Here is a 19,696-nt window from a genome sequence, read left to right on the forward strand (position 1 = left end):
AACTTATTTGGCATTGGCGGCCAGAACTGAAGATATTGAATTGGATCGTTCGTTAGGCGCGTCAAGTCGGGTAAATCTAAAGTTGCAATAAACGGTAACTGCCGGTTAGGATCTCTAAAACTCTGAGTCACAATACCAGCCCCAGGAGGAGGATATCCAGGATAACTAGGAACAGGAGTCGCATTTGGGATATTATATCCTCCTGGAAAACCAGGATTAACCGGACCGTACTGGGGTTGCTGAGGTGGTTGATAAGTGTACCCAGGATACGGTTGATACTGGTAAACCGGTTGTTGGGCAGCTTGCCCAGGTTGATACTGTCCCTGGTACGGAGGTTGAACAAATTGAGGTTGAGTAGTAACAACCGTACTTGTACCAGGTTGGCCTGCAGGCATCTGGACTGTGGTTTGAACCGTGGGTCCAGACAACGGTACAGATGTCTGAGGAGTGGTTACAGGGACAGTAGAAACCGGAGCTGCCGATACTCCAGAAGTAAGCATGGTAGATGAAGCGGTAGTTGCTGCAGCCGTGTGAGGTGGAGTACCAGGTGCAATTGGCGGCTGAGTAACTACGGAAGTTACAGGGGTCTGAACACTTGACTGGACAGGTTGCGGTTGCTGGGGTGGACCAGGAACTGCAGGTTGTCCTGCTTGAGGTACCGACTGTATACTTGGTTGCGACATCTGTTGACCCTGTGACGGATCCCATGTTAACATTCCAGGGTATTGACTCGTAACAGGTTGAGGATACTGAGATCCATAGCCGTATTGAGGATAGGGTTGATAACTGTAAGGTGCAGTCCCATATGATTGCCCTTGAGGTGGTTGATAACCTTGACCAGGGTATTGACCCGTAGGTTGATAACCTTGAGGTAAATACGAATACTGGGGTTGACCTTGACCTTGAGGTTGGTATCCTTGAGGTTGATACCCTTGGGGTTGATACCCTTGGGGTTGCCATCCTTGAGGTTGCCATCCTTGAGGTTGATACTGATACTGAGGTTGACTTTGGGGTACATATTGAGGCTGGGGTTGATACCCTTGGGGTTGATACCCTTGAGGTTGCCCCCCAGTCACAAATGAAGTACCTTGAGGTTGCCCCCCAGGCATTAACGAAGGTTGCCCCCCAGGCGGTAATTGGCCACCTTGAGGTTGGTTAATGGGAGTTGAACCTGACATCATATAAACTTCACCTATACTCAATGGTACATTACCACTGTTTCCAACTAATAACCCATGATCAATGGGTTGAGGAGATGCTCCCGCAAAGGTACCAGAAAGTGATTGATACCCAGTAGGAACAGAAGGACCGCCATGTAAAAATGATTCAGGACTTTGTGAAAACACAGATGACTGACCAGACATATTTACAGGAGAATGAATTCCTCTAGGTGGAACCGGAGTACGAGGTGTAGAAAAACCTACTGAGTTGTCTAAAAAATTGGTTAATGCAAGGTACCAAGATTCACTTCTAGGAGGACTGTAAAAGATGGATTCACGCTCCCTTAGATCAAGGGTAATTAGATCTTCAGAATCAGAAACGCCTATTTCTTCCTCTGGAACAAGTTCTTCTATAGCAATTAATCCAACAGGAAGATTTTCGGTGATAATTCTTTCTATTCTTGGTGAATCAGGAACACTAGGAGTTGGAGTAACAGGTTCTGAAATTTCAGGTTCTTCGCCTGTTTCACTGGCAGATGAAAAACTACCAGCAAGCTCGGAAACTGTAACAGCTTCGGGATTGTAACCTGTTTCTAAACTTTGGTAATCTGGATGGACTACCAAGGAAGATTCTCCTTCTTCAGGTGATCCTACTCTACTGCCACTAGGAGGAGTTACAAGGACCTTTAACCCTTCTAAATTACCTGGGTCGTCTCGAGGAGGGGATCCCCTAAGTCTACGGGATCTTCTCAACAATTCGGCCACAGAAACAACTTCAGGAGACTGGCCCGCAATTCGACGGGACCTTCTCGGTAATTCCGCCACAATTAAAGATTTTTAACTACAACACACGAAAACAAAGTAAAAAATTTCAAATCAAACCACCTAAAGTCTTCTAAAGAAGCAAACAAATTTGAAGCACACGCCTAAATAATCTAGAGCGTCAAACCACACACAAACAGTAGTCTTCCGGACCAAAAGCGCTAGTTGGTGATTAGGCCCAACCTCGCAGGATTCAGTACAGAAATGGTGGGTGGAACAGTTACCCCGGCAACCTGCTTAATGAATAGACTGGACCAAGTTCCTCCACTTTAACCGTCTCGAAGTGAAGCGAACCCCCCAGAAAATCCAAGTGAGTATAACCGACGTCTGCTCCAGGTACAGTGGGACCTTCCCTCCACCGTCACCTTGGGTAGAATCCTAGATATTATGGCCACTAAGGTTACCAATCACAACAATTACACCTGGGGGAACAGTCTAAACTCCGACAGCACGCAAGGGCAGAGTAGCAAGCTCCAATCCCCTTACCGGCTCCTTGACAACAATCCAAGGTTTACCGATAAGTGACCCCTGGCTCCTCGACAATGGTTAATCCGAGGTTTACCGTTTGTAATACGTACTGCCTGGCGTCGTTCCCAACGAGGGAGGAATGATCCCCTCACTGGTTCGGACACGAGCTCGTGCTTCTCCTTTAAGAGGAGCTTTCCCAGAATGTAACTGAAACAATTGGATTTGTTCTACTCAAGATAGACTATCTGTTTGGTTTTGTAGTCTTGGAGAGTTAAGTACTCACCTACTCCAAGACCCTAGCCTAAGCTATGTTGGTGCTTCAGAGCCCTAGAAAAATAAAGATTACTAGATTGATTTTAATTTAAGCGTTACTTTTAAGGTTGTTTCTTAAGTCAAAAGGTGATGGAAGTGAAACTAGTGGTGTGTTGACTCGACTCGAAACCACTACAAAATGCACCTAGAATGATTTATCCACTACTTTACTTTTTCGATGAATTGCTTAACTAAAAAGTTGAGAGAATGCAATCTTTATAAAAGCAACTTCTTAATTGAAGACAATCAAAGAAACAATTCGTTTGTCTTTTCCAAGCATAAAAACATAACCTCTCTTTACATGCACGAAAAAACTCTTTTCTTCTTTTGAAAACAAAAAGCTACTTGAAACAAGACTTTTTAAGAAGATGTTTTTGTATTTTTCTTTTAATAAAGCAAATAAATCTAATATAACCAAAAATCAATCTTAACAACTCTTAAAATCTATGAAAATGCACTCATAAGCAAACTAAAGGCAAATTTACTCTAAGCAATCTTAACGAGGCCAAAACTAACAATGATTATTTCTAAGGTGTTTTACTTGATCACAATCAAATCAAGGACTAGCTTATTGCAGAATCAAAAACTAGCCAAAACAAAACTCTAATCTTTTTGTTTTTTTTGTAAAATGGAAATCAATACTTTATAAACAAGTAATTCGAAATTTGACCCAAAACAACTCAAATGGCAAGTTGCTCACAAAAGGAGACTTTACGACAGGCCCGACTTCTAAGAAGGTTGACTAACCAGAGAGATCTAAGGCTGGACAACTTTCTACTATCAAAGTCACTACAAAGCCTTTCCAAAAATCAAACCCTAGGTCTAAACTTCGTTGAAAACCACTAAAACACTCAAAGCTCACAAAACTAGTTCAGGTGAAAATTCTTGACAGGGTACTAAAGGATCTGGGCAGAAAACACTAAGGAAAAACAAAATCTAAAAGCAATTTAAAGCAAAAATGGAATTTTCTTAAGTTTTACAGGAAGACGCAGGCAACCCGTTGTCACAGGTGCGGCCCCGCTCTGTGCAGACGGCAACAGCGCGTCCAAAGACGCACTGTGCAGTACTAAGAGGGTGCGTCCTTCTGGAAAAATGAAGAAAAACCAAATCTAACTAAATCTAAAGCTAAGCCACCCAAATACTAATTCTCACAGTCAAAAACCAGAAAATAAAAATGATTTTCTCAAAGCAAAGTTCATATAAAGGAAAAGACTCTCTCATTAATGGATTCCCCAGCGGAGTCGCCAATTTGTCACACGGAATCTGTCAAGGGTGCGGACACGACTGACCTTCCTAGAAGTCTAAGACATTCTAATGACAAACAAGACAAAATGGAGTGATCTTTCTCTAAATACACCTTTTACAACATGAAAACTACAAGTGTTTAGGCTTACCTTATTCCAAAACGCTGTTGTTGAAGTCCGTTCTTGACGATCCGGATGAGCTCCTCCTTCAAGTCAATTCCTGCAACCACAAACAATCAAACAATTACCAAGCACTTGCATTTCATATAATAAAACATATATTCAACATGCAGACCAAGGAACACATGAAATAACTCATTAACACAAGCTATTGAGAAAAATAAACCAGTTTGTATTAATAACGAAACAAAGAAACTCTTACAACCTGGCCTTGGTGTTGTGCAAGTTCCTCCCAGGGTCCATCAAGGGTTTTCCTCTACTTTGACAAAGCTCACCCTCTCCCAAGTAGAATCAAGTGAAGACAATCTCTCCTCACAAAGGCTCTAATGGAAGACCTAAATCCTGCAGCATTTACCCAAAGAAAATGTATAGCTCCAACCTCCTCTCCTTCTGGCTCAATGCCTTTATTTATAGTGCTGTAAAGAGGTTATTCAGGTCCACTATCAATGGGATCATCCCCCTCTTTGGGTGGGATAGCTCCCTTATTGATGGGATAAGTTCCCCCTTTATAGAGATACATGAACCAACTGGAGGCGCATCCATTTCATCAAACCGACCTCTAGAATGTTCTAGAAGTAACCACAAGTAACTTTTTCAAGATAAAACTCGCGCATTTTGCCTTTTACAGAGGGACGCACCTGTCCTTCAACATACAGAGCGTCCATGGACGCAGATTTTGTGAACATGGTCAGCGTCCCCGCAGGTAAGGCTAGAGAGAACCTGCGACCCCAGAGATAAACATAGTTTTTACAAGACTTTCTCTCTTCTTTGAGTTTGAGATGGATAACAGAGGCATAAGACTTGCCTAAGAGGGTAGCATGACTGTTGATTTGAGCCATACTAACTGTAAGTAGTCAAGGTGACATTTTTTAGTGTAACATCGTGGAAGTAATATCTCTCGAGGAACCACCTTGGAACGATACTCATCATCATTCCTCATTCCTACCTCACCCAATGGTCATGTCTACTAGTCTCGAAGAGGCTGAGAGAGTTCTCAACGACTGCCATGCTGGGGCATGCAACGGTCATATGTTTGCCTATGCTACCACACAAAAAATCCTTCGTTCTTGTTATTTCAGGTTGTCCATTTTCAAGGACTGCATCCTTACTATTCACAAGTGCCATGAACGCCAAATTTACCACCACAATATGTGCACCCCACCCGCTCACCTACACCCTGTCATTACCGTTGGTCCTTTTGCCAAATGGGGCATTGACTATATGACATGTAACCCTTGTTTGGTAAGGGGGCATGGTTATATTATCATTGCTATGGATTATTTCACCAAATGGGCCGAAGCGATGCCTACATACTCTGTAGATGGTAAAACGATGACTCAATTTCTTTTCAATCACGTTATTTCCAGGTTTGACATACCTCAACCCATTGTCACAGACCATGGCTCCCATTTCCGAGATTACATGATGGTTGAGTTGACCTCTACATTGGGTTTGTGCCATGGCTCAACCCCATATTACGCTCAAGCCAATGGTTAAGTTGAAGCTGTGAACAAAGTTTTGATTACAATGCTTCAACGTACTATTGGGATGCACAAGTCAAACTCGCATCTTATGCTCTTTTTAGCTCTGTGGGCTTACCAAACCTCGAGCAAGGATGCAATTTCTTTCACACCATTCTAGGTTGTCTATCATCTGGAAGCAATGTTAGCAATTGAATGCGAAATTCCTTCACTCAAGCTAGTTGTCGAACTTCTCCCCGAAACATTAGCTCAGGAAGAGTCCCTCTTATATTTAGAATGGCTGGATGAGACTTGTTGTCTCACTGCTTTGGTCATCGAGGCATAAAAGAAGGGAGTTAAGTCCCATTTCAATCGGTCAGTCTCCCCCCATGCACTCTCTGAGGGTGATTAGGTTTTATTATACGATCAAGCTAATGATATGCTAGGGGCATGGTCCCTACATTGTAAAACATTTTTTGCAAAAAGGGGCCTATGAGCTAATTGATTATAAAGGCAATCCTTTGGAAAAGCCCCAAAATGGGCTTTATCTCAAAAAGTACTATGATTAGGTCATATTTCATGGTTACTTGTGTGCATTAGTCTGTCATTTATTTTTGTGTAGTGTGGTTTGGTGTGTTAGTTTTCAAACAACTTTCATGTTTACTATGTTTTACCTGCTTTGTAGATGTCTGTGACTCCTCACATCAGTTTCGTTGATGGTGCTTGCTGTAGTACTCGAAATCTATCTTCTGCGGTGTGGGCCATTTATGATCCTCATGGTGAGTTGATCAATCTTCAAGGTATTTGTTTAGGTCACGCGACTAATAACATTACTGAATACAACGTAGTCATCGAACTGTTGTCAGAAGCCATTACTCTTGACATTCGAGAGTTGGTCGTCAACCTAGATTCGTAGATTAGATGCATGAATACATTGACATATGCATTTGCTAATTATGTGTTGGATAGACATCTACAAAACATGGGAAAAGCCAAAACAAGTCATTTGTACCATATTAATCAAGAAAATACAACATATATATATATATATATATATATATATATATATATATATATATATATATATATATATATATATATATATATATATATATATAATATATATATGGTGATAATGTTTGATACATCAAAACCCCAAAAAATAATATGTGTGTTCAAATATCATCGGCTAGCTCAAGAGTTAGCTCAACTGGTCAAATCGGTGCCTCACCAATTTGGAGGTCACAAGGTCAATTCTGGAAAGCTCTTGTTGTCGGGTCAGTAAATAGGCCGAGCAGTGTGATCCCCTTCAGGGTCAATCTACCCAGTTCTTACTATGGACGTAGTGGCTACCCAATGACCATGGGTATCCGTGAACCACACGTGAAAAAAAAAAAAAAACATCGGCATCTTGTAGGCCTCATATATCTGTGGCAAGCAGGCCTAAAAAAAATTAAAATGATGGACCTAGGAACTAATCAGCATGGTGATTGTGGTAGCATGAGACTTCTCGTGTAACACGAGTCAAAAGTTAGTGGATCCAGTCCGATACTCCCACTATGTGTCTCAGGTACTGGGGAGGGATGTCTCCCACCTGAGCATACTCTGGGATACCATGAGTCAACCCCTCAAGGTTCCTCATGATGTCCTCCTCGCTGTCACTCCCCTCCTGATAAGGAGCGACATCAAACTAGCAGGCAACGCACCTGACTATCGGGGACATCCTGGCAGGACGTTCTGGTCCAACATGTACATTGATAAAATGAAATGTTATAAACACATATATATCAAAAACAATTAAAAAAGCACAAAGTTAAAAAAATGATTTTTTACCTTCGTCATTGAAATCCTCCCCATCTGGCAATGGAATGCCCGGATCTCCGCAGAGGTCAGTACCGTTGTATGGCCAATCCTCAATGACGATCAACTGTCACCGTAGCCATGAAAAGAAGGTGGGCCTGTAAGACATATGCTGGCCCCCAGTGACCCTAGGCATCAAACGACTCCAATGGGCCATCTATGGGTCTCGTGGCATCGATGGATCTACCTCAGTCATCTAGTATTGGAACTTCGACACCTATTCCAAGAAAAAGGTCACTAGTACATATCTGAAGAAAAATTGCTTCAGATTCCCCACCTTAGCTTTTGGCAGCTGGCGTTTTATGTTGATCTTCATGGCTTCCACCCAATTGAAGATCATCGGTGCTGTGTAGTCAATAGCATATAGAAATAGCACTCTCAGTGTCAGATCTCGCACAGTGGCAATCTCAATCTTGCTGCTCTTGGATTTGAGGGCTTCAGGGCAACGTTTGACAAGTAGCATGGATATGCTTGCCCTAGTTAGTCATGACCCATATAGCTTGACTGGTTCCCCTCTCTAGGATAGTCCCGTGATGAAATATATGTCTAAAGTTTCTAACTCTAGCTCTTGGTCACCAATGATGAATATTTCCTGATTTATGTCCCAGAGAATAATCAGGTATCGAAGTAGCTCAGGTTGAGCCCGCATCCCTAGTGTGAGAAAGAACTTGAGAAGCCCACAGTTCCTCAAAGCGTTCAGGAAATTTGGATCATTTAGTGCTTGAGTGTCCATGTCTTCATGCTTACGTTCTTTCCAATCTACCGTTTTCGACAATTCTTTCCTACAAAAACCATGTATTCAAGTCAATAATCATTTTTGGATGATAAAAGTTGGATTCCAATGGTGGTTTTGAGAGGAAAATGATTTTTTCCTTGTTCACAACACTGACACACCTGTTTTAAAAATAGTTGTGCGGACGATGTGATTAGGCATTTTAATTACCATCAATCAGCGCAATTCCATGCCCGGGACTTGCGCCGAGTGAGGGTGAATTTTTTTTGCCAAAACCTCCCTCAGAAATCCAAAAAATGGATGAAAACAAGAATAAACAGTATGGAAATGGAGCTTAGGGCCTTGGCTCTTACCTACAACTGGTGGATCGGCGAATGACCTCCTGGATCTCCCACAATCTGCTCCCGAACAATTAGGGTAAAATTGGGTGAAACATTTTTGACAGCAAGGTAAAATGGTAAATGGTAAAAAATATTTACTTTTTCCCTCCTTTTATTCAGTTTTTCATGAAATATTATGGTTTTTTAAGTATTTTGACCTATTGTGTCTCAAGAATTCGATAATGCACTCTACCTTTTTTCACAGTGACAGGTGATGGATGTTTGATGCCGAGTCACTTTTAAGCTCTTTTCTCGACTCGTAAAACTCAAATGAAAAGATTGTTGAGTATTTTTCCATTTTGACTCATAAAAGAGAATAAAATGGGGGGTCCACTTTCAAGCTCTTTTCCGACCCTTTAAACACGAAAACATAGCTGAGCCCTTGTCATTTCAGACTCGTTAACAAATTCAAAACGCCATACATCCAGTATACATTTACCCCTTTTTCGGGCTGGGATGAACTATTTATGAAAACTGTACTCTTTGACTGAAATGGTCAAACGGTTCTCTCAAATATCATTTTCTACCATTTTGGGCTTGAGAGACATAAATGTACGAAAAGGGACCACGTGGATTTTTCTTTTTCGTGTCTTTTTCAAACTCTCTAAACATGAAAAATATATTTACACCTCATTAAAATATTAAACAACATCGGATTTGTCACCATGACAAACATGAGCTTCTGCTTCCTAGGGCTCGTTAAACTTACTAGGTAGGATTTTTCCGAAGGATGAACTTACAATGCAAGCATATGTTATCCCCTTCAAGCTTGTGATTAAAAAATAATTCGGGTACTTGTCGGGAATGGTGGGGGGAAATTTGGAAATCCAATGTGTTGTGTCAAAAACTCACTCTTGAACATGACACTTTCTTCTTCATGGCAGGATGGGATATCCTCCTTTTTATCATTGACCTTCCTGGGTTGGGCCGTTCATTTTTCCTTCCATTTGATCTCTGCCACGTCATCATGACCACCGATCCTATGGATCCAAAAGCTATCAAACTCCTAGTCGTGTCGCCGATATGTTCAAGAGTTGTCATTCTGTAGTTATGCTTACCCTTGATTCTCTGTATCATCCAAAATCATTTTGCATCCCTTTGTCTTGTGTCGATGATGTGGGATACATTATGGCCCTCCTTCGATGTAGTCAATTCCTATCGAATTCATCTCATTATCTAGGAAGTTGACCAAGAGACTCCCTTACCTTAGAGCTTGCATGCGTTAATGGCAAGTTCTTCACACTCAACGACAAGTTCACATCATTGGCTTTCCATTGAGTGATTTCATGGGAGTTCGACTTCAGTTCCTCTATTCACATTTCATGGATTGTGTTAATAGTACCTTGAGGACCATTGTGATTATTGGTGGTTTCTCTCGCACTTGTTAACTGTTCACATTATCGGCCGGTAATCAAGTGATTTTCTAGCATGTTCGACATCAACACATCTATTCACATGTTAGAATTTGTACTTTGATTAGGTCATGTCGGAGCGCAAGACCTTGGGCTCAGATAACAAAAGTCCAAGTTGCAATGTGGTGTGAGATGATTATGTTGATATACATGTCTCTTTCAGATGGATGGCTACGACCATACCATGAGTTATCATATGTGATCCTTCTCATTATTGGATGTTGCGACCATACCTTAATTTCGATACGATCCTCTTTATCTGATGGTTATGCCCATGTTTGGATCCATTTACATGATCATTCTCTGGATGGTTGCATCCATGCAATGATTCATGTATCATTTCACAGAGTTTTCAATTATGTATATGTATATGTACTTGCTTGCAGGTTTTCCAACAATAGACTTCAGTTCCCCGCATTGGTTCATAAAGCATTTCATCCCTCACTCTAGTTCAGCCTTCACGCTTTAAGGGGCATCTATTATACAACATTTTTTCACTGTCCCTATACTCCCCATTCCTTGATCCTAGAGGACCCCTATATTGAACCCTACATGCTTTCCCTTCATGAAGAAACTCCCATTGTGTCCCTCTTCATGAGCAAAACAATTCCCTTTTGCACCATTTCCAAAAATCTTTTGTTTTCCCTAGTATACAAGACCAGCGCTAATGACCCTTATCCTCCTCATGCCGATATGCAGGGATTAAAACTGCCCCTAGTGCCGATCGGAGCAACTAAGCTTTGTTTCAGTTGCGTATATCTTATTTTGGAAAGTTTTTTAAATAATGAGCTGAGGCTTCCAGCTCTAGAAACTTCGTAAAAGAAGTCTGGTAAATGGTTTAGCTGGATGGAGTCGAGGATGTCAGTTTGTGCTCCTTTCACCTATAAGGATGGAACTAACTCAAGAGGTAAGACCTTCTCCCATGAGAAGAGGAACCATCTCCCATCTATTCATGCTATATAAACCTCCATTTTTCCCAAGCACAAGCTAGTGTTTTGCTGGTGTGCTAGCGCTAATTAAGTTTCGAGTAAACAACAAGCTATTCATAGTTGTAGCTCTCTAGTTGAGTGTGTGGGATAAGTGTTAATTTGGTTTAGTGTGAAGCCTAAAGGGAAGAGACTTAAAACTATCATTGTTGAGGCTATCATGGAATGCTAATGGAAGTGTGTGGGAACCTGGTTTTGTTGGAGGTGAACAGCAACGTCAAGACAATGGTTGTAATCTCTTCTTGATTTAATATATATGCAACTATTGATTGATTTCCTACATAATGTGTCATCTTACATGTTTATGGTTTAATTCTTATTGACTTCTTAAGAAGGTTGAATTACAATTTGTCTATTATCATGATCATTTCTTTTGTTGTTTACTTGTTTCAGGTGTTCGAAGAAGGAAACGAGAGATAGATGAAGCGAGCAATCAAGGTCATCACCAAATGGGATACGCATACTAAGAGGTAGGCCCTCTTAATTGGTTATAAACTAAGGAAATCTTCCATAAAATGTCTTGTTAGTGGCTAGACCCACTATCGGGCTAGAGGAATTGTTTTTGTCTGCACTTATAATTTTACTTCACCACACACCTGGAGCAAAAATACTTGGAAGTTGCTTGCTTGGTTGTATCTTTAGCATTTTATAGTGAAGTGCTCTTTTATATTTTTACTTAGTTGGATTTAGGTTGAATTTTCTTGTCGCTTTTGGACCTTTGATTCTGAGTGACTAACAAACCACTCCACTAGTCTTGAAAGGCTTTTGTACTTTTTCTTGAAATTTTGAAGTTTCCTCCTTAAGGGAAAAGGTTTGATTGTGCATCTCTCTCCCTTGAAAATTCATTTGAAAAATACTGTAAGGGAAGGATCTATGTATAAGTTGGGTATGACCAATATTACTATGGAGGCCTATTGTAGCAGCTATAACCACCCTCCAAATTTTTTCCTTAGGTTTATTTTGGAGCCTCCCTACCAACCATCCTTAGCAGCATGTCTTGCACTGTCAAGTACATAAGATTCACTTGTTTTTTAGTGGCTTGCTAGCCTGTGCATGCCAGTTTGCTTAAGTCCCTTCACAAGATGCCTTTCTGGACTTAGGCTATTTTCTGGCTGAGCAGCTCCCCTAGAAAATTGTGCAATTCTGGAGGGGAACAACCCTTCCCTCCAGAAATTGCCCAAATCTACTGGGCAGGCTGCTTGGCTGCAAAATTGCGTAGAGCAGTTAGATAGGCTTCCAATAAAAAACTGCGCAATCTAGCTCGACACCCAGCCCCTATCCAAAAATTGTGCAATTTTGGGAAACAATCACCTGCTAATCCAAGAAATTGTGCAATCCCTCAAGGAAAACCAACCCAACTCAGCCCAGAAATTGTGTAAATCCCTTTCCCATGCTTGTAGGCTGTTGCATGTGCCTTCAGGTTGACTGGTTCCCTTCGGGGCCCAACAAACCTAATTTCCATGAATGGGCTACTTTTCCAAGAAAATAAAAAATAAAGATGCCAAAAGCATCCCTAGATTTTAGGGATCTATTTTTAGCAGTTGGAGGTTACATGCAAATATCGTTTTAGAAACTTCCCTCCAAGTTTTGATTTTTCTTAGATTTTTGGCATGCACATCATGAGCCTCAAACTTATTAATTCAACCTGGAGAACTCATTCCTCACATTGATCTTGGAGCTCTGACATCCCACATCACATCTAGGAGTCTTCGACACATTCAACTAAGCTATTTTAGAGTAAGTTTTCTTTTCATGTTATTTGCTTATTTTTTGTAGCTTTTTTGTTTTGGCTTCTGTGAGTGTTGTCTGTTTGATTTCAATGAGCACTTGCTGTCATTTTAATGTATTTTAGCTTGTAGAAGCATCATTTCAATTTTCGTTTGCCTCTCACTACTATCACATGCATGACACTATTTTTGCACTGACGATCGTCGTTGTGGTAACCTGTATCACACACATGCATGTTTTCCTGTTTTCTCGAGATTGCATTCACTGTTTGCATGCATGATCATTCACTCTTTCTTACTCTTATTTTTTCCATGCATTTGAAGGTTCACATGTTTTCAGTCACCCGCTGCAGGTTTGGGAAACCTTGGCCCAGGCCTTGCCTTTCCCAGACAACATTACGCATTTATGAGACGGAAGGCTTTGCCTTTCTCCTAGAAAATGTGCAAAACTGGCTAGGCACTATCCTCTAGGCTTGATCTATGCAATTCTGAGAGGTAGTGCTCTGCTTGCCCAGAAAATTGCTCAATGCAGTCCCTGGGATTGCATGCCTTGCTGACGGAAATTGCGCATTGTGCAATCTCAGCACCTAGTAGGTTAGCCTGGATTACGCGTTGTGAAATTCCAACAGCCAACCAGTATCCTGATAGTCCAGACTTTCTTTTGCATAGTTGTGACAGTGAGTCTCCTGCCTCCCGGTAAAAATTGTGCAATCCTTACCATTAGTTTCTCGGGTATGTTGCATGTCAGTCTTGAAGTTTGGTTTGGTTTTCAACTGATATATTACTTGCCATGAATGTCATTATGTCTCTAGGTATAGAAGGTGTTGGTCCATCTCTCAGTAGTTCAGGTTCAATGGCCTCCAAGAGAGCAGGGTCAAAGGACGTCGATGGAGTGAAACTGGAGATGCAGTTGAGCAAGTTTCTATGAGTTTGCCGATTTATGAAGACACCAAGTTGATCGTAGGCAAAGACATCAAGTTGAAATCACAAGACATCAATGAAACATTCTCAGGCACATTTGGGGAAGATCTAGAATATTGTAGGGTTAATGTGAATATTCACAAATCTGGCTTGTACTGGATTACATTCAGGTATCCCATGTTTCCATGCACGGACATAATACATTGGATCATCTCACACATTGATCCTGAGACAATGGTGTTAAGCATTGTCAACGACACAGAGATTTCTACCTTCAGGGAACAGGACTATTAGTAGATGTACCACTTGCCGTAGTTAGTGATCATAATGGAGACACCCTTTAGCTGACTCAGTAGCAGTGAAAAATCCAGGGATATCTTGAAGAGATAGCTGAAGGATCTAGCCAAGTTCAGGATGACACCCAACAAGGTTTACAAGATGAAGATATTGCAGAAGGCATATTAGCTCTTGTTAATATTTTCATTCCGCTAATACAACCAAGAGAGCACGGAGACCTTCCTGCAGAGTTGGGTGATTTTTTTGGACCAACTGGCCAGCAAAGGAAAACCATGAAACTGGTCTGACATGTTGGCTTACATGTTGAAGAAACAAGTGAGAGGAGCTTGACAGCTGCCCAAAGGTCAGCCAACAGAAATATACATCTCCGCATACTTTCTAGATGCAATCTGTGCCTGTAAGCAGTTCCCATGCTTGAGTTGGGCATGGACATCAGCAGAAACCTTTGTACACACTTACTTCTTTTTTCCGAATGAAGCTTTCATGGATTCATCACACAGTTGTCAAACCATTTTTTCACCTTAGTGTACAAGATAATATTTGAGCAAGATCCACCTTGCATGTTGAAGGCAGCAATGGAGGCAATAATCAACATAGTGGATTGGTATGCCTCCCCTCTTGGCACCTTCATGCGGATGTACAGTGTAGAGAAGCCTCTGCATGTTTTAGTACGTTTTCCATGGATAAGCCCATCATGCAAAAATTGGCGTACCACATCTTGACAGGACTATTAGTTAGACTGCATCGGAAGAAGAAGGCACCCTGGCCCCCTCTTCCATTGCATATTGGGTTGTACAAAATACAAAATCTCAAGCATGCTGATGCCGAGACAAAAGAATTCAAAAGATTTACTTTCGGCACGAGAAGTTTCAATTCGTACGACCCACATTTCTTTGTAAAGGACCACTGTGTGAGAGTACAATTTCATTGGATCCATGGGGCGTGTCATTGGGCTGAGGAAGACCCATGGAGATATTGCCACAACTTATCCAGGCTCAATGAATCGGTTGGCATAACTGTGGAATGGTTAGGGAAGCAACATCTAGGAGAGCACCATCATCAGTAGCAGTAGGGGGTAACATACCTATGTGTGACAAAGGAAAGAGAATTATTGTTGACAGTGTAGAGGTAGAACAAATCTGGAAGTTCAAAGTAGACCCACTCGTGGAGAAAGCGCCTTTGGAGATATAGGTGAAGAGGTGACAATGCGACAGGAGGAACACACAAAGGCAGAGATATAAATAGAGGATGGAGGAAATATTGAAGGAGTTGCAAGAGTTGAAGCAGAAACTCTGGGAATAACAAGAGCTGTGTCGACAGAAGAAGGAAGCGAAGTAGGGAGAGACACAACAGGAGGCACAACATGCATAGATTGATGAAACTACGCCCATACAAGCTGTAAACTCATCAGAGCAGCTGGCACAAAGCAAACAGGGTGAGCAGTCACGGGAGTAGGACTTTGTTCAAGAGATTGAACAGATACTTGAGAAGATAGATACAGAGATGGAGTAGCCAAAGTCATAATAGGATATCAACATCATTCCTTACAACCAAGAGGTTGACCCACTGGCTTCACTAGATCCAGAAGCAAAGCAAGTATCGAGCGATCAAGGAGATACTAAGATCCTTGAAGACAACTTAGAAGAAAAGATGCACAACATATCATTCAATGAGTCGTAGCATAGAGTTGTGGAATCGTGTAGAGTGACTACTCTGGATTTCCACACATCCCTTGAGTAGTTTGAAGAATGAGTGATCATATCTGACATACGCAAGAATCCAAAAGCATTGGCCAATGATACTAGAACATATGCCAAAGCCACCAATTCAATTGTTTTCTTTTTTATAGAAAAGAACGAGTGAATGGCTAAGGAGTTACAGATGGCCAAGCATGGAGGAGAACAAGTGACAGCATCTGCCATAGTAGAGTTGAAGAGAGAAATACTGAATGAGGTATCTTCTCTCCAGGTAATCATGTGATTGTTATATTCTAGATTTGGCACCATGCATAAGGCAGTTGTCCATCTCAACAGTGTACAATAGCTCTGTGCTAGGAGAGCACACATCTTGTTATATTTTCACATTGTCGTTGACCACATACAAACATGAACAATGAGATACAAGGGAGCCCCATTACACTTTCCCAAGTTGATGAAGCCCAAGGTGGTAGTGTTGAAGGCACGGATCCATAGTCAGATATGAAACTATGAGGAACTCCTGTAGCTCATCACTAGATTGTAGGCTTCACATGCATAGGTGTTCTTGTGCGCACACATGCGATCCCATCCATTGGGACACTCACTGAGGCAAAAACAAAGAATCGAGTCCGATTAGAGCTAGACATGTACTTTGACAAGTTGATTCGCATAGCCACCAACGCAGACTTGATGATCAACTCAGACACTATGCATCAATATATCACTAGTACGGACACACTCAAGACGATGATGTGCATGTTATCAGATGAGTTGGACAGAGGAGCCAAATCAGTGTACCTGGATGCAACAGAGGCAAGGGTTCATTTCCAGAAAGATGTCACCACAGAGTACACAGAAACCATCACAGACTACCAAGATTGGCATCAGTTCGCCATTGTCGACCATTGTGAGATTATTGAAGAGTTGGTATTCCCGTAGTTGTCCGAGTCTTAGTGATGTCTTGCATGGCTTGCTCAAGCCTATTTTGTCTCACATGGGTACATGTGCAGATTATATGTAACATCTTCTAAAGTGAAGGTCCAAGTGTCGATAGTTGAATGTAACAGTCATATAGTAGTTGAAGAGTCATGAGGGTAGGTGAACAATCAGAAAGGGGAATGTCAGGGGTCACCCCACCCTTTTCGATTTAGAGAATCTCATAACTCATTGTAATGGCTTTTGGGCAGCCAGGCTTCTGATAGGAGTATCTTAGAGAATGCATGGAGAGTATTGTAATGAGCCTTGACTTCTCCACAGTGTAGAGCTAGTACATCCCTTTGGAGTAGCAGGCGGCAGTGATTGTAACGTTATGTGATCGAGACTAGTGGTTGGTCATGGTTGTACTATATGATTGGAACTTTCACTTCTTAATATAATAGATCCAACACGTTTCATGCATATGTTGTTATTGTATTTCAATTATCTTGGTTACTCTAATGATATATGTGGTTGTTTTCTTATGCATGTATTTATAGACTCTTTCTATATATCTGTGTATGAATCTTACTGAGATGTGATGTTGGTTTAACCATCACTTTGGATTGTTGGTTCACCTTCCTTCCATTTTGTGATGCATCTTTGCTCATGTGTTCCCTTCCAAGCCGCATGTTTCCATAGGTTTCCAAGGGGTGCACTCACCCCACCTTCCGTGTGTTAGGACCATTCATGCACCTTCCTTGGCTTGCTGCGCATGTCACATCCTTGCTATCAACAAGGAAATCTTACTTACCTCTGCTAGCAACCATGGTCAAGGTGATATTGTACGACTCACTACTGGGACTCCTAGACCAAACGGTCTGAGGCCTAGTTGGGACTTCTTACTAGGGAGATCCCTTGACATGTTCACGGGTCCAACACCATCGACATTTCTAGTGCTAGAAAGAGGGCCAGATGACAAGTTGTGTCCTCTCATCCCATTTTGAATCTTTGCACATCCATCATGGATACTGTCAAGCTCATCCCTCCGAAATGGTTTTCGCATGCCGAAACTCTCAAAATCATAAGGGATTTTTTTGATCTCTTTTCGAAATTCACATATGATGGTCAAGGTGAAATGGCCTGGCCGCATACTTACAAGACTTCTATTCATTTCTCTATGATGCAGATGACTTCTCTGATGAAGAGGCTAGCCTGTTGCTTGCACACACTCTTCGTGAATCCCCACAACGATGGTGTTACAGTTTGAGACCCGGTAGCATGCACTCACTTGATAAGTTTTGTTATCTCATTGAATCTACTTTCCATCATTTTGATCCAAAACCTCTTGACCGAAAACTGTTAAAACAACAAAATACCCCGCAAGAATCGCCTACGTATTTTTGGGACCACTTCCGTGTATTGTAGTTTAAAGCTCCAAAAAGTCAGAAGAAGTTCTAGTATCTCATGGACATATTTGAATATTGCCTTAGCAAATTTGTCAATCCTAAGAAGAAGCTGAAGTTAAAACCCTACTCACCATACTTCATTGATGGATCTGTGCAATCACAAATGGACACAGTCACTGTAACGAGCGATTGTATGTTGTCCTCTCATAAAATAGTTCCACCACTACAGAGTGATGTGGGAGAACATGCACACACATCTGTTCAACTGTCACATCCTCCCAACACCACTTCTCTAAATTTTTGCGTAGATTTGGTTGTGAAGCCCATGGGTTGTCACATGAAAGTCTTACCTCAACCTCTATCTTGATGTTTTGTTGATCCTCTAGATTGAACTGTCTTGTGTTCTTCCATTCTAGACTCTACACATGTTGTGAATGAGGATCAAGCCATCGACGGAGTTGGTGTTGCACACCTAACCTGTGTTGTCATTCATGAAGAGTATGACTAGGATCTTGAACATCAACCCACGGTGAAGGATGATTCCCTTCTATCCACACCTCCTCCATTTTTCCATGATATCTTTGGTGACTCTTCATCCCTGATTTCAAGTGTGCATCTGTGTCTACGAATGCACCCATTTTTGATCACTCGCAGAATAGACCGAATGTCAGTCCATCATCCGACAATGGAGAGGAAAAATAATTCTTTGAAAATGCACTTGAATTTTAATTTACCTTTTCCAGAAATGCAAACAGTGAATTTTTCCGCTTCTCATCTACCCCTCTGTTTGATTCATCAGATCATGATGATACTGATGAAATCATTGATTTTGATGATTGTAGTTGTCGTGGTCTCTTTACCCTCGTATTCGATCACGATAGTGATTCTATCATTGTTATTTTTTCAAAGCCACTTGTGTATGACGATCTATCTATTGATGAAGCCAAAACCCCACAGACTATCAAGGCACTTTAGCACGATCTGATGGTTATGTCAGGCCCTCGTTGTCCTGAGGTTGGTTTCGCTTCCAATCATGAAATATTTGAAACACCCAAGGCTCCTCATCACTCAGATGTATGCATTTAAGATCAATCTCAAACACAAATTATGCTTCCTCCACTTGAACTACATGATCCCATCTCTCATGCAATGGAGGAATATTACGCAGCAAGCACACATGCATGACACAAGTTGTCATTTTTTCTTTCATTTTCTTGCATGCCACAATCAAGAGTATGCGTATGCTTAACATTTGCACACAGTATTGCATAACACCATGGTAAGTGCACATATTTCATGTCATGCGCTCGCACTCACTTATGTTTTGTGGATGCATTTAGACTCACAGTGTGTTTGTCTTCATTGTTATATCTTTCATTTTTGTTGGTCTGCACAACTGTTTTGTTCACAAACCATGCCTTCACCAACATGGGTTGAGCAATGAGTCGTTGGCTGGATTGGAAGTATCACTTCATGTGAGAAGAGCCATGCAACGTTAGCTTAGGAGTAGGAATAGTGTTTTCTTTTGGTTTGTTTTCTTGAATGCATGTTTTGCTTCTTACTTTATCTATTTTCTTGCTTGCTTGTTTGTGTGCTTACTCACTTTTCTTATGCATTTACTTCTAATTGTTCTTTGTGGTCAGGTTTGTTTGCTTGTTTACGCTCATAGGATAGTTCACCTCGATCATGCACAACACTTGAAATAAGATGGGT

Source organism: Pinus tabuliformis, chromosome 6 (genome assembly GCF_031772625.1).
Source record: "Pinus tabuliformis cultivar Carrire ecotype Pingquan chromosome 6, CPIR1, whole genome shotgun sequence".
Lineage (NCBI taxonomy): Eukaryota > Viridiplantae > Streptophyta > Pinopsida > Pinales > Pinaceae > Pinus > Pinus tabuliformis.